The sequence below is a fragment of the Lycium barbarum genome, chromosome 8 (genome assembly GCF_019175385.1).
Source record: "Lycium barbarum isolate Lr01 chromosome 8, ASM1917538v2, whole genome shotgun sequence".
NCBI lineage: Eukaryota > Viridiplantae > Streptophyta > Magnoliopsida > Solanales > Solanaceae > Lycium > Lycium barbarum.
This window is the reverse complement of record NC_083344.1, coordinates 68,202,214-68,214,726: the sequence shown is the minus strand read 5'-3', so window position 1 is coordinate 68,214,726 and position 12,513 is coordinate 68,202,214.

Sequence of the window (12,513 nt, the reverse complement as noted above, 5' to 3'; positions counted from 1 at the left end):
CGAAGTCATATGATGGTGATTTGTTAAATTTTGTTAAAACTATCTGATGACTGATAAAACCAAATAATAGGGGTGTACATCGATCGGGTTGGTTCGGGTTTTTTAAAGACCAAATCAAACCAATTGCATCAGGTTTTTAAATTTATAAACCAAACCAAATCAACAAAAGTCGGGTTTTTCAACCTCAGGTTTTCTAGGTTTTTTCGGGTTTTTTTTCCGATAAAGTCTTCATACAAAATATATAACTTGTACTTCAAATAATTCTTTAGTCCTAGTAAGATACAACTATCTAATTAAGATATTTATTAAGAAAATAACACAAAACGTGAGATGAGAAATGAAATTGTACTAAAATATTCAACGAAAAAATTAATGAAATTGCATAAAATAAAATGATTATAATCTAAAAGTACTAAGTCATGCTACAATAAATACGGCTAATTTATAAGACATGTAGAAAATGATCATAATCTAAAAGTACTAAGTCATTTTAAAATAAGTACGACTAATATGTATTAATTACATGACTACTAGATATTAAAGAAAAAAATAAAATTAAGTTATGTATTTTCACTTTCTAAACTAATATAAAACTAAAGAATAGATATCAACATTATTGTCATTCTAGTGTTAGATATGAATTAATTTTGTTAGCATTAGTATTGATTTGATTTTTGTTGAGTTTTATTTGAGTTACTAATATCATTGGGCTATAAAATTTATTGGACCATTCAAAATTCTAATTCCAAAAATTCTAAAAAACTATGAAAAAGTTAAAGAAACATTTATAAATTACATTATAAATAAATATTTTTATGTATAAAATATGTTTGAAATTTTATAAATGTAATGTCGGGTTGGTTTGATTCGGTTTGACTTTTTTTAGTTAAAGCCAAACCAAACCAATAGTGTTCGGGTTTTTCTTTTTAAAACCAAATCAAGTCAAACCAAACCACTAGTCGGGTTTTTTCTCGATTTGGTTCGGATTATCGGTTTGATGCGGTTTGTCGGTTTGCTTTATACACCCCTACCAAATACCATTGTTACAAATGTAGAGACCTCCATATAAGTACTCCATCCTAAAAAAAAAAAAGGATTTCTTCTTTCTTTTGTCACTATCCTTCTTTGTTTGTGACCAAACAGGCAACCGAAATAATAATAATAAATTAAATAGAGAAAAGAATGATAAAATGAAAATGAGAAGACCGTTCTTACCATAGAGAAGTGTCATTGTCATGCTCAGGTAAAAGATTGTATGGGATCTACAGATTCAATTGCCATTCGAGGTGACTTTAAATAGGGGATTTTAGGTAAGGGAAGGTGAAAAGATTTACTAATTATCAGAGTTCTTGAGCCAAAATATAAAAATAAAAAGATTCATCAATTTCCTACTGAATTGTCCTGACCCTTAGTCTTCATCAGTTTCATGAGAAATCAAAGATCTTAAACAGGGATTTAAAGGTTTTAACCATAGCAGATAGTGTGAGGAGTACGAGAAGCCTGCTTATTATGAGTATTCTTACGTTTTTGTATAATAATGATGTATACATTGCCATAATTAAAGAATGTAAGAGGCTATGGATAACGTTTGCAATAATTAGTACTAATTAGTTAAGGGAATTTACAATGCCTGAACTAAATAATTAAAGTTCACATGGACTTCTAATACTGTTTTTATGTAAATAAAATAATTAATTATTAGGTAGTTGATTAAATTTTAATTTAGTGTAGGGGAAAAATAGTAAAAACTAACTTTGAAGGTGGGAGCTTCCCACTTTTAGTATAATATGACGAAAGAACTCTTGTGCCCATATGTACATTTAAACAAGTGCAAAATCCACTGTTGTGTTTGCAAGAGTTGTACTCGAGGCTTGGGTGGTGGAATATACTCGTTAGAATCAGTTAGGGAAAGGAATTAAATAATTTTGTGTTATGCGCACATTAGTCCCTTTATCTTTTAAGTAGGAAGTTTACTTATTTGCAATTAAGTCCCTAAGGTTTAGTCTTGTTGAGCAGATCCGGTCCTTCTGCCAAGTTAGTTTTGTTGACAGGTTTTGTAGTGCACATTGCTTGTACGAATGGTACCGACAGTCCCTTATCCTTCTATATAGTCTGTAATAGTACTATTTACTGATTATCAGTTGAAAAACTTATAATTTAGCTTTAGTTTTAGCTCTAGTTTTCTTATCTTGTTCTTATTTCTCCATTGTTGTGTTGAAAAGCTCTAACCACAACATTTGGTATCAGAGCAGTCTCCTCACACCTGTGAACAATGACTACTGATTTCCAATCTGTTGTTGATGCTCTTTCAAGGATATCTTTAGATCTGGCTAACCTCACCATGAGGCAGGACCAGTTTGAGGAATCTAGAGACAAGGCTATGAATGAACTTAAAGAACCTATTGCTGCTAACCAAAAAAGGACTGAAAAGGAAAAGTTTGTGTCATATCAAGATGGATTAGGTGATTACTCTCTTACTACAGGCCCTACATCCATTATAGGCACTATGCGTGGTTCATCAGGGCAAGCAGGAGTTAATAATGCTGCTACTGCATCTGGAAATACACCTGGAAATACTCAAGCTGGACAAGCTGGAAATGGAGGAGCTCAGTATGGAACAACTGCAACAAACAACTTATCTAATATTCTGTCTAAGGTTGGTAGGCTAGACTTTCCCAGATTTGATGGAACTGATCTCAGATCTTAGTTATACAAGATTGAGCAGTTTTTTTTTTCTATTGATAATGTTGTACCTTCCCAGAGAGTTAGGATAGCTTCCATTCACTTTGATGGTATTGCTATTGAATAGCACCAAGCCAATCTTAAGAGTAGAGCTCAGTTTTCTCCACCTACTTGGGATGAATATCTATATACCATAGTGGATAGACTTGGAAATGAGTATGAAGATGCCATGGCTGAAATAAAATTGTTAAATCAAACTGGACATATAAAGGAATACCAAAACAAGTTTGACAGTGCTATTGCCAGATTATCTTTATTTAATGAAAATGCTATTAGCTGTTTCATCACTGGACTCAGACTTGAGATTAGAGATCTTGTGAAAGCCTATAGACCCTACTTCTTACCCCATGCTTATCACCTAGCAAGACTTCATCAGCCTTCACGGCTCAGCAAAACTCAACCAAATCTTACTATCCATCTTCTAAACCACCCAACCATTTCTCAAACTCTTCTTCCAAGCCCAGTTTTAGACCCTCCACCAGTTTCAACCCACCTAAATGTTCAACCCCATTTGTGAGAAACAAGGGCAACTGGCTAACACTTGCTGAGTCGAATGATAAAAGACTTAAAGTGTTGTGTTATTTTTGTGATGAAAAATTCATTCCTGGTCATAAGTGTAAGAGTGCCAAACAACTCTTTGTGCTAGAATTAGATGACAATGATAAAGGAGTGGACCTAGACAATCAAGATCCAACTCAACAATTATCTATGCTAGAGGTTGAAGGTGAACAGGCTCCTATAGAGGTGACCATGGACCATGTAGAAAATGTGGAAGAGGCAGTTCCAACTGGTGAAACTTGTGCTATTTCATTTAATACCTTGAATGGAATTGCTGACTTCCAGACCTTGAGAGTGATATGTTATACTGAGTTGACGCCCATTAGTGTGCTCATTGATTCTAGAAGCACTCATAATTTTATTGATCCTAAGGTTGTTGAGAAATGGAATTCTCAAGTCCAAACTGTGAGTTCCTAATCTGTTAATGCTGCTGATGGAAGCACTGTTGATACTAACCAAGTTTGTAGAACATTTAATTGGTTGATGGATAGAACTACCTGCCAATCAGACATGCTGGTATTGCCATTTGGTTCTTGTGGTGTAGTTTTGGGAATACAATGGTTAGTGACTTGGAGACATTGTGATGAATTTCAGCAAACTAACCATGAGGTTTATTTGTGAAGACAAGGATCATTTTTTGAAGGGTAAGACCACTAAGCTTAAAATTGTGGATGCAAGATCCCTGAACAAGATGGTTAAATGTAATGATCAACTATTTATGATCAAGGTGGTTTCTACTGATAAACAAAAAACTCAACAGAACCGGTTGATGGATCAGGGTATTCAAGGGTTGTTGATAGAGTATGAATTGCTGTTCTCAGAACTAGTTGATTTTCCACCCTGCAGAGGTATTTTGACCACAAGATTCCTCTTACTACTGAGAGTAATCATGTGAATTGTAGATCTTATAGATACTCTTCCACACACAGAGACATCATTGAAAGATTAATTGAAGAAATGTTGGAGCAAGGAATCATACAATCCAGTTCCAGCTCCTATGCAAGTCCAGTTGTACTTGTGAACAAAAAGGATGGTTCTTGGAGACCCTGTGTTGATTACAGAGCTTTGAACAAGATTACCATTAAAGATAAATTTCCTATTCCTGTCATAGAAGAGTTTCTAGATGAGCTTGGTGGATCTGGAATATACACTAAGTTGGATCTAAGGTCTGGTTATCACCAGATACGAGTAAATTCTGCAGATATAGCTAAAACAGCATTCAAAACACAGTCAGGCCATTATGAGTATTTGGTGATGCCATTTGGCCTTACTAATGCTCCATTATGTTTTCAAGGACTTATGAACCATATTTTTAAAGAACACTTAAGGAAGTTCATACTTGTTTTCTTTGATAACACTTAGTGTTCAACAAAAGTTTAGATGAGCATTTGCTGCATTTGAAAGTTACTTTTGAGATTCTTAAGTCTCAAAACTTGTTTGTGAGAAAGTCAAAATGTTCTTTTGGGGCTAGTAGGATTGAATATCTAGGGCATTTTATCTCAGTAGGTGCTGTATCCACTGACCCTAAGAAAATATTTGTTGTTCAAAATTTGCCTATACCAAGCACTCTCAAGCAGCTCAGAGGATTCTTAGGACTTGCAGGTTAATACAAGAGATTTATCCGAGGTTATGGTCTCATAAGCAGACCTTTGACTGATATTCTGAAGAAGGATAGTTTCCATTGGATAGACAAAGCTACTACATCTTTTGAACAACTTAAATTGGCTCTTACTACAACTCCCGTGTTGGCTCTCCCTGATAATTCTCAGCAATTTATAGTAGAAACCGATGCTTGTGACCTTGGAATTGGTGCAGTACTTATGCAACAAGGCCATCTAATAACATACATTAGAAAAGGGTTGTCTTCAAGACACTTACCCTTATCTATTTATGATAAGGAGCTGCTAGCATTAGTGTTAGCAATTAACAAGTGGAACCAATAACTTAGAGGAAGACATTTCTTGGTGAGGACTGATCAGAAGGCTCTTAAGTTCCTTCTAGATCAGAAGTTGCATACAGGAACTCAAATGAAATGGATAGCCAAGATCATGCAGTTTGACTTTTCCATTAAGTACAAGAAAGGCAAAGATAGTATTGTAGCAGATGCACTATTTAGGTTGCCTATTGGAGACCTTTCACGTTACACCCCTCGTCTTCGTAGTGGTAGAACTCATGATTTCCTAGTTGGGTATGCCTTGGGGATTGAGACCCGAGCCCGGGTTTTAGAGATAGAAAGTGTCCTGCCCCGTGTGTAATGGTACCAACAGGAATTCCTGGTGAACTACGGGGTTAGAAATTGAACGAATCGAATCGATGCGATCTGAACTGAATTGGAAAAGTCTGCAGACACCAGTCATGATTGACGGGTCGTCGAACCTGTCGACGGACCGTCGCTGTGCGGCGTCGACAGGGTTTCGCAGCCCTGCATTCTGCAGGCGCAGGTCGACGGGTCGTCGACCCGCTCGTCGAACCGGATCGCTGAAGCATTTAATTCTCCAAGTATAAATACGTGGTCCACGACTTTATTTCATGTTTCTCCCATTCCCAGATTAGAAAACCCTAATATTTTTCTCTCCCAACATTTATGGCATATTGGTGAAGGTTGGGTAAGACCCGGACCCCGTAAACCCGAGCTAGTAAAGAGAAGGTTGTTCCTAGGGTTTGATTGGAGTTGTTGAGCTTGAAGAGTGGGATTTGACGATATGGTTTGAGATTTTTATCTCTCAGTACATACCAGAGTCAGGAAAAATGAGGCCACCCTTGCCACGGTGTGCCCAGTGTGGTAGATTACATATCGGGCAGTGCCGATTGGGGTCGAATGCCTGTTATTCTTGTGGCCGACCAGGTCATGTGATGAGGAATTGTCCGTTAGGAGGTGGCATGGGCACTGTTCAGCCTACAGGGTCTATAGCTGGTTCTTCTTCTTCTGCAGTACGCCCTTCAGGGCAAGTTTTTCAGACGCCAACAGGGCGAGGTAGAGGGAGGAGTGGAGCGTCCAGCTCGAGCGGTCCTCAGCACCGCGTGTATGCATTGGCTGGTAGACAGGACCGCAAGACGTATCCTGATGTTGTTACAGGTATATTATCAGTTTCCTCCTATGATATGTATGCATTGATCGATCCAGGATATACTTTATCATATGTTACTCCATTTGTTGTTGGTAAGTTTGGGGTAGAACCCGAGTTGATTAAACCATTTGAGGTGTCTACGCCAGTTGGCGATCCGGTCATAGCTAGGTGAGTATATCGGGATCGTGTTGTTATAGTTTGTGACCGCCACTCTGTAGCAGATTTGATTAAGTTAGATATGATTGATTTCGACGTTATTATGGGCATGGATTGGTTAGCTTCTTGTTATACAAATGTTGATTGTAGAGCAAAGATGGTTCAATTTCAGTTTCCCGGCGAGCCAGTCCTAGAGTGGAAGGGTAATGTTGTTTCACCTAGAGGTAGGTTTATTTCCTACCTTAAGGCAGAGAAGATGATCAGAAAAGGGTATATTTTTCACCTAGTTCGAGTTCAAGATGTGCAAGCAGAGTCGCCGACTCTTCAGTCTGTTCCTGTAGTTAATGAGTTCCCCAAAGTATTTCCAGATGAGCTTCCAGGTATTCCCCTAAAGAGAGAGAGATTGATTTTGCTATTGATCTATTGCCAGACACTCAGCCAATATCTATTCCTCCTTATAGGATGGCACCTGCGGAGTTGAAGGAATTGAAAGAGCAGTTGAAAGATTTTCTTGAGAAGGGCTTTATTAGGCCTAGTACTTCGCCGTGGGGAGCGCCGGTGCTATTTTTAAGATAGAAGGATGGCTCTTTGCGAATGTGTATTGATTATAGGCAGTTGAATAAAGTAACTGAAAAGAATAAATATCCGCTCCCGAAGATCGATGATTTATTTGATCAGTTGCAAGGGGCCAAGTATTTCTTAAAAATAGACTTGAGATTAGGATACCATCAGGTCAGGGTCAAGGAAGAGGATATTCTGAAGATGGCATTGTGGACTAGATATGGCCACTATGAGTTTCGTTTTATGTCATTCGGGCTAACTAATGACCCAGCTGTATTCATGGATTTGATGAATCGTGTGTTCAGGCCCTTTCTAGATCTATTCGTGATTGTGTTCATAGATGATATTCTGGTTTATTCGCCGTCAGAGGCTGACTATGCAGAACATCTGCGGATAGTTCTTGGAATCCTTCGAGGTAAAGAGTGGTATGCCAAGTTTTCTAAGTGTGAGTTTTGATTGAACTCTGTGGCTTTTCTGGGCCACATTATTTCAGAGGAAGGTATTAGAGTGGATGCCCAGAAGATTGAGGCTGTGAAGAATTGGCCAAGGCCCAAGGCACCAACGGAGATACGTAGTTTCTTGGGCTTGGCAGGTTACTATAGAAGGTTTGTAGAAAGATTTTCCTCTCTTTCAGCTCCATTGACCAAATTGACTCAGAAATCAGTTAAGTTCCAATGGACAGACGCTTGTGAGAAGAGCTTTCAGAGGTTGAAGGATAAGCTAACTTCAGCACCAGTTTTGACCCTTCCAGAAGGAGCAGATGTCTATGTGGTATATTGCGATACTTCGGGTGTTGGATTGGGCTGTGTATTGATGCAACATGGTAAGGTTGTGGCCTATGCTTCTAGGCAGTTGAAGAAGCGCGAGAAGAATTATCCAACCCACGATCTTGAGTTGGCAGCAGTGATTCATGCCTTGAAGATATGGAGGAACTATTTGTACAGTGTCCATGCTGATATCTATAATGATCATAAGAGTCTCTAGTACATCTTTACACAGAAGGATCTGAACTTGCGTCAGAGACGATGGTTAGAGAGGTTAAAAGATTATGATGTGGATATTTTGCACCATCCTGGGAAGGCTAATGTAGTAGCCGATGCCCTCAGTCGTAAATATATGGGTAGCTTGTCTCACGTGTCTCCAGAGAAAAGAGAAATGGTCCGTGAGGTACATCGATTGGCTAGTCTCGAAATTTGATTGCTAGACTCAGGTGATGCAGGAGTTACTGTTCAAGACACAGCGGTATCATCCTTGGTAGTAGAAATAAAGGAGCGTCAGTATGAGGATCCTGTTTTAGTTCATTACCGAGATACAGAACCTCAGAAAGAAAAGACACCCTTTGTGATCACAGGTGATGGGGTTCTCAGATATCGAGGTAGATTGTGTGTCCCTAGTGTTACAGGACTCCGTCAGCAGATTATGGGAGAGGCACATTACTCCTGCTATTTTATTCATCCAGGCTCAACAAAGATGAACCATGATCTTAAGGAAATTTATTGGTGGGATGGTATGGAAAGAGATATAGCAGAATTTGTGGCTCAGTATCCAAATTGTCGGCAGGTCAAGATAGAGCATCAGAAGCCCGGAGGTCTATTTCAGGCTATGGAGATTCCGACATGGAAGTGGGAGGTAATTAATATGGACTTTATTACAGGGTTGCCCCATACTCAGCGGAAGTGTGATTCGATATGGGTCATAGTTGATAGGCTCACAAAGTTAGCTCACTTTCTGTCTGTCAGAACTACTTATGCAGCCGAGGATTATGCGAGGCTTTATCTTAAGGAGATTGTAAGACTCCATGGTGTTCCTTCAGCCATTATTTTAGATAGGGGAGCACAGTTCACAGCCAGATTCTGAAAGTCTTTCCAGCAGGGATTGGGGACTCAGGTGAGTCTTAGCACCGCATTCCACCCACAGACGGATGGGTAAGTAGAGCGTACTATACAAACCCTTGAGGATATGCTTAGAGCTTGTGTGCTTGACTTTCGGGGAAATTAGAAGGATCATTTGCCTCTTATCGAGTTCACATATAAGAACAGTTACCATTCCAGTATTCAGATGGCTCCTTATGAGGCTTTATATGGGCAGAGGTGTAGATCGCCCATAGGATGGTTTGATATTGGGGAGAATTAATTACTAGGCCTAGAATTAATTTAGCAAGCAGTTGATAAGGTGAAAGTGATTAGAGAGAGATTGCTAACAGCTCAGAGCCGACAGAAATCCTATGCGGATAATCGGCGACGTAAGCTAGAGTTCAAGTTGGGAGACTGGGTTTTCCTGAAAGTTTCTCCTATGAAGGGAGTGATGAGGTTTGGTAAGAAGGGTAAGTTGAGCCCTCGATATATTGGGACATATAAGATCATTCGTACAGTGGGTACAGTGGCAGATGAGCTAGAATTGCCTTCTGAGTTAGAATCGGTACATCTAGTATTTCATGTATCTATGCTTCGTAAATGCATCGGAGATCCTTCAAGAGTCGTACCCGTGGATGACATCCAAGTGGCCGAGCAGTTATCATATGAAGAAGTTCCAGTGGCTATACTGGACAGGCAGATCCGTCGATTGCGAACGAAGGATATACCCTCTGTTAAAGTATTGTGGAGGAATAAGAATGTTGAAGAAATGACTTGGGAGGCGGAAGAATCGATGAAGATTAAGTACACACATTTGTTCCCAGCAGTACAGGAGGTACAGTTAGAGACATCACTTTTCTCAGGTATTTCTTCATTTCAGTTGTTGTGATTCGTCGTGTGAGGCCATGGTATTATGTGTTATAGAATGTGGCCCTATGTGGCATTATTTTGGGTTGTTGCGTGTAGGGTGGATTGGTATAAGTACAAGGGAAACTCTGCCGAAAATTTTATAACCCAGGATTGTTCGAACATTCGAGGACAAACGTTCCTAAGGGGGAGAGAATGTTACACCCCTCGTCTTCGTATTTCCTAGTTGGGTATGCCTTGGGAATTGAGACCCGAGCCTGAGTTTTGGAGATAGAAAGTGTCCTGCCCCGTGTGCAATGGTACCAGCAGGAATTCCTGGTGAACTACGGGGTTAGAAATTGAACGAATTGAATCGATGCGATCTGAACTGAATTAGGAAAGTCTACAGACACCAGTCATGATTGACGGGTCATCGAACCTGTCGACGGACCGTCATTGTGCGGCGTCGATAGGGTTCCGCAGCCCTGCATTCTGCAAGTGCAGGTCGACGAGCACGTCGACGGGTCGTCGACCCGCTCGTCGAACCGGACTGCTAAAGCATTTAATTCTCCAAGTATAAATACGTGGTCCACGACTTTATTTCATGTTTCTCCCATTCCCAGATCAGAAAACCCTAATATTTTGCTCTCCCAACATTTATGGCATATTGGTGAAGGTTGGGTAAGACCCGGACCCCGTAAACCCGAGCTAGTAAAGGGAAGGTTGTTCCTAGGGTTTGATTGGAGTTGTTGTGTCACACCCCGATCTTGCTAGGGTGTGATGGGCACCCGACCCTTACTTAGGGCCGAGCGAACCCTCAGACTCTTGCTGCACATAAAATCACGTCAAACTTTTTAAAACAAATAAGTTAAAGCACATAATATTTTTTTTTTCAGAAATATTCTTTTTCGTAGCTTCCAAGCCGAACAAATCTAAAGTCATACAAAATTCAATACATAACACAGACCGACATATCGGCTGACGGAGCCGCTTACAGACTGACAACTAATACCCACGACGCTGTCTGCAAAGTCTCTAACATAAGTCCAGAAAGCATAATATACAAACTCTAACTCGGCAGCACTCCGGGAACAAAAGGAGCTTGCCATCTGCACTGGAATATCTTCTATACTGGCTTCAACTCAGCTGGGAGTACCTGCGCGGCACGGAACGCAGCCCCCGAAGACAGGGGGTCAGTACGGAATATGTACTGAGTATGTAAGGCATGCATTACAAAGAAACAGAACCGTAACTGAGACAGATAGAACTAACAAATAAGTACAGTATTCAGAGTACCAGACGCTTATTATTTTTCAGACACAAAGCATGCATACCTGTTTCACATGTCAGTGGAAGTACAGAAGGTAAGTGTTTTAGCCAAAGTACCAAAATACTTATTCTACAATTACAGATCGCTTGTCCGAAGAGGTACAGAAAATACAGAATACAGAACGGAGTACCGAACGTACCGAATGCTCAGGTGATGTCATATATCGGACAGAATACAGAACGTACAGAATACTCAGAGTGCTTACTTTCCGGACACAAATTATGCATATCGGAATCATGTAACATCTTCATAGATAACAGATCCCGGCCCTGTGATAAGGGACGCGGTAACAGAATCATCATATGTCAAAATCATGTGTCAATATGTACATATGCAGATAGCAGATAACAGATCCCGGCCCTGTGATAAGGGACGCGGTAACAGAACCCGGCCCTCTGGAAGAGACGCGGTGAACAGAATCATATGCCATCCTGGCCGCCATCCCCATATCATCATATATAGATAACAGAACCCGGCTCTCCCACCGAGGGGCGCGGTGAACAATGCAGAGGAAACGCACGGTAACAGAACCTGGCCCGGGACGCAGTGAAAGAGACATTAAGTCATGCACGAAGCAGAAGAAGGGCACGATAACAGAACCTGGCCCGGGACGCAGTGAAAGAGACATTAAGTCATGCACGAGCAGAGTCATGAGAAACCATATGCACATAAATCCAGACTCAATGAATAGGTACACTTGCCGACATTCGAAGGCTCAGAAACGAGTTTCGGGTTCTTCCTAGTTAGTATCAGGAAGTTATGAGCATTTGAAATACAGAAACCTCTTCGGACTTCTAAGCGATCCGAGATCGTACATAAAAACATTAAGGCTTACAAAGAATACTCATATCAGAATACTCGGATCAGAAGACTCATATCCGGATCTTCATAGCCGAATACTTATATCGGAATACTTATATCGGAATACCCGTATCAGAACACTTATACCAGACACTCGTACCAGTATACCTAACTCAGAATACTTATATCAGAATATTTATATCGGATTATTGATATATTGGGTGCTTATGTCAAAATACTTATATCGGAATATTTACATCAGAATGCTTATATCAAAATATTCGGATCAGACCGTTCGTATCGGAGTGTTCATATCAGGATAGTCAAGTCAGAATACTTATATCTGAGTTACTAGATACATATAGCAAACTCGAAACATTAGCCAAAGTTTTTCTTAATTATCATACGGAAATAGGGCAAATAAAACAATACAAATAGGTCTCGGGGGTTGTGGGCCCACCTTGGGTCAAGTCGAGGTGACATACGTAAAACTATAAACATTTGGTCTTATACGGTCATCTACGAAAGTTTCAGGGTAATCCAGTTCCGTTGGTGGAAGTTGCGTATGTTCAAACTACCTTTTCACTAAACATAATAT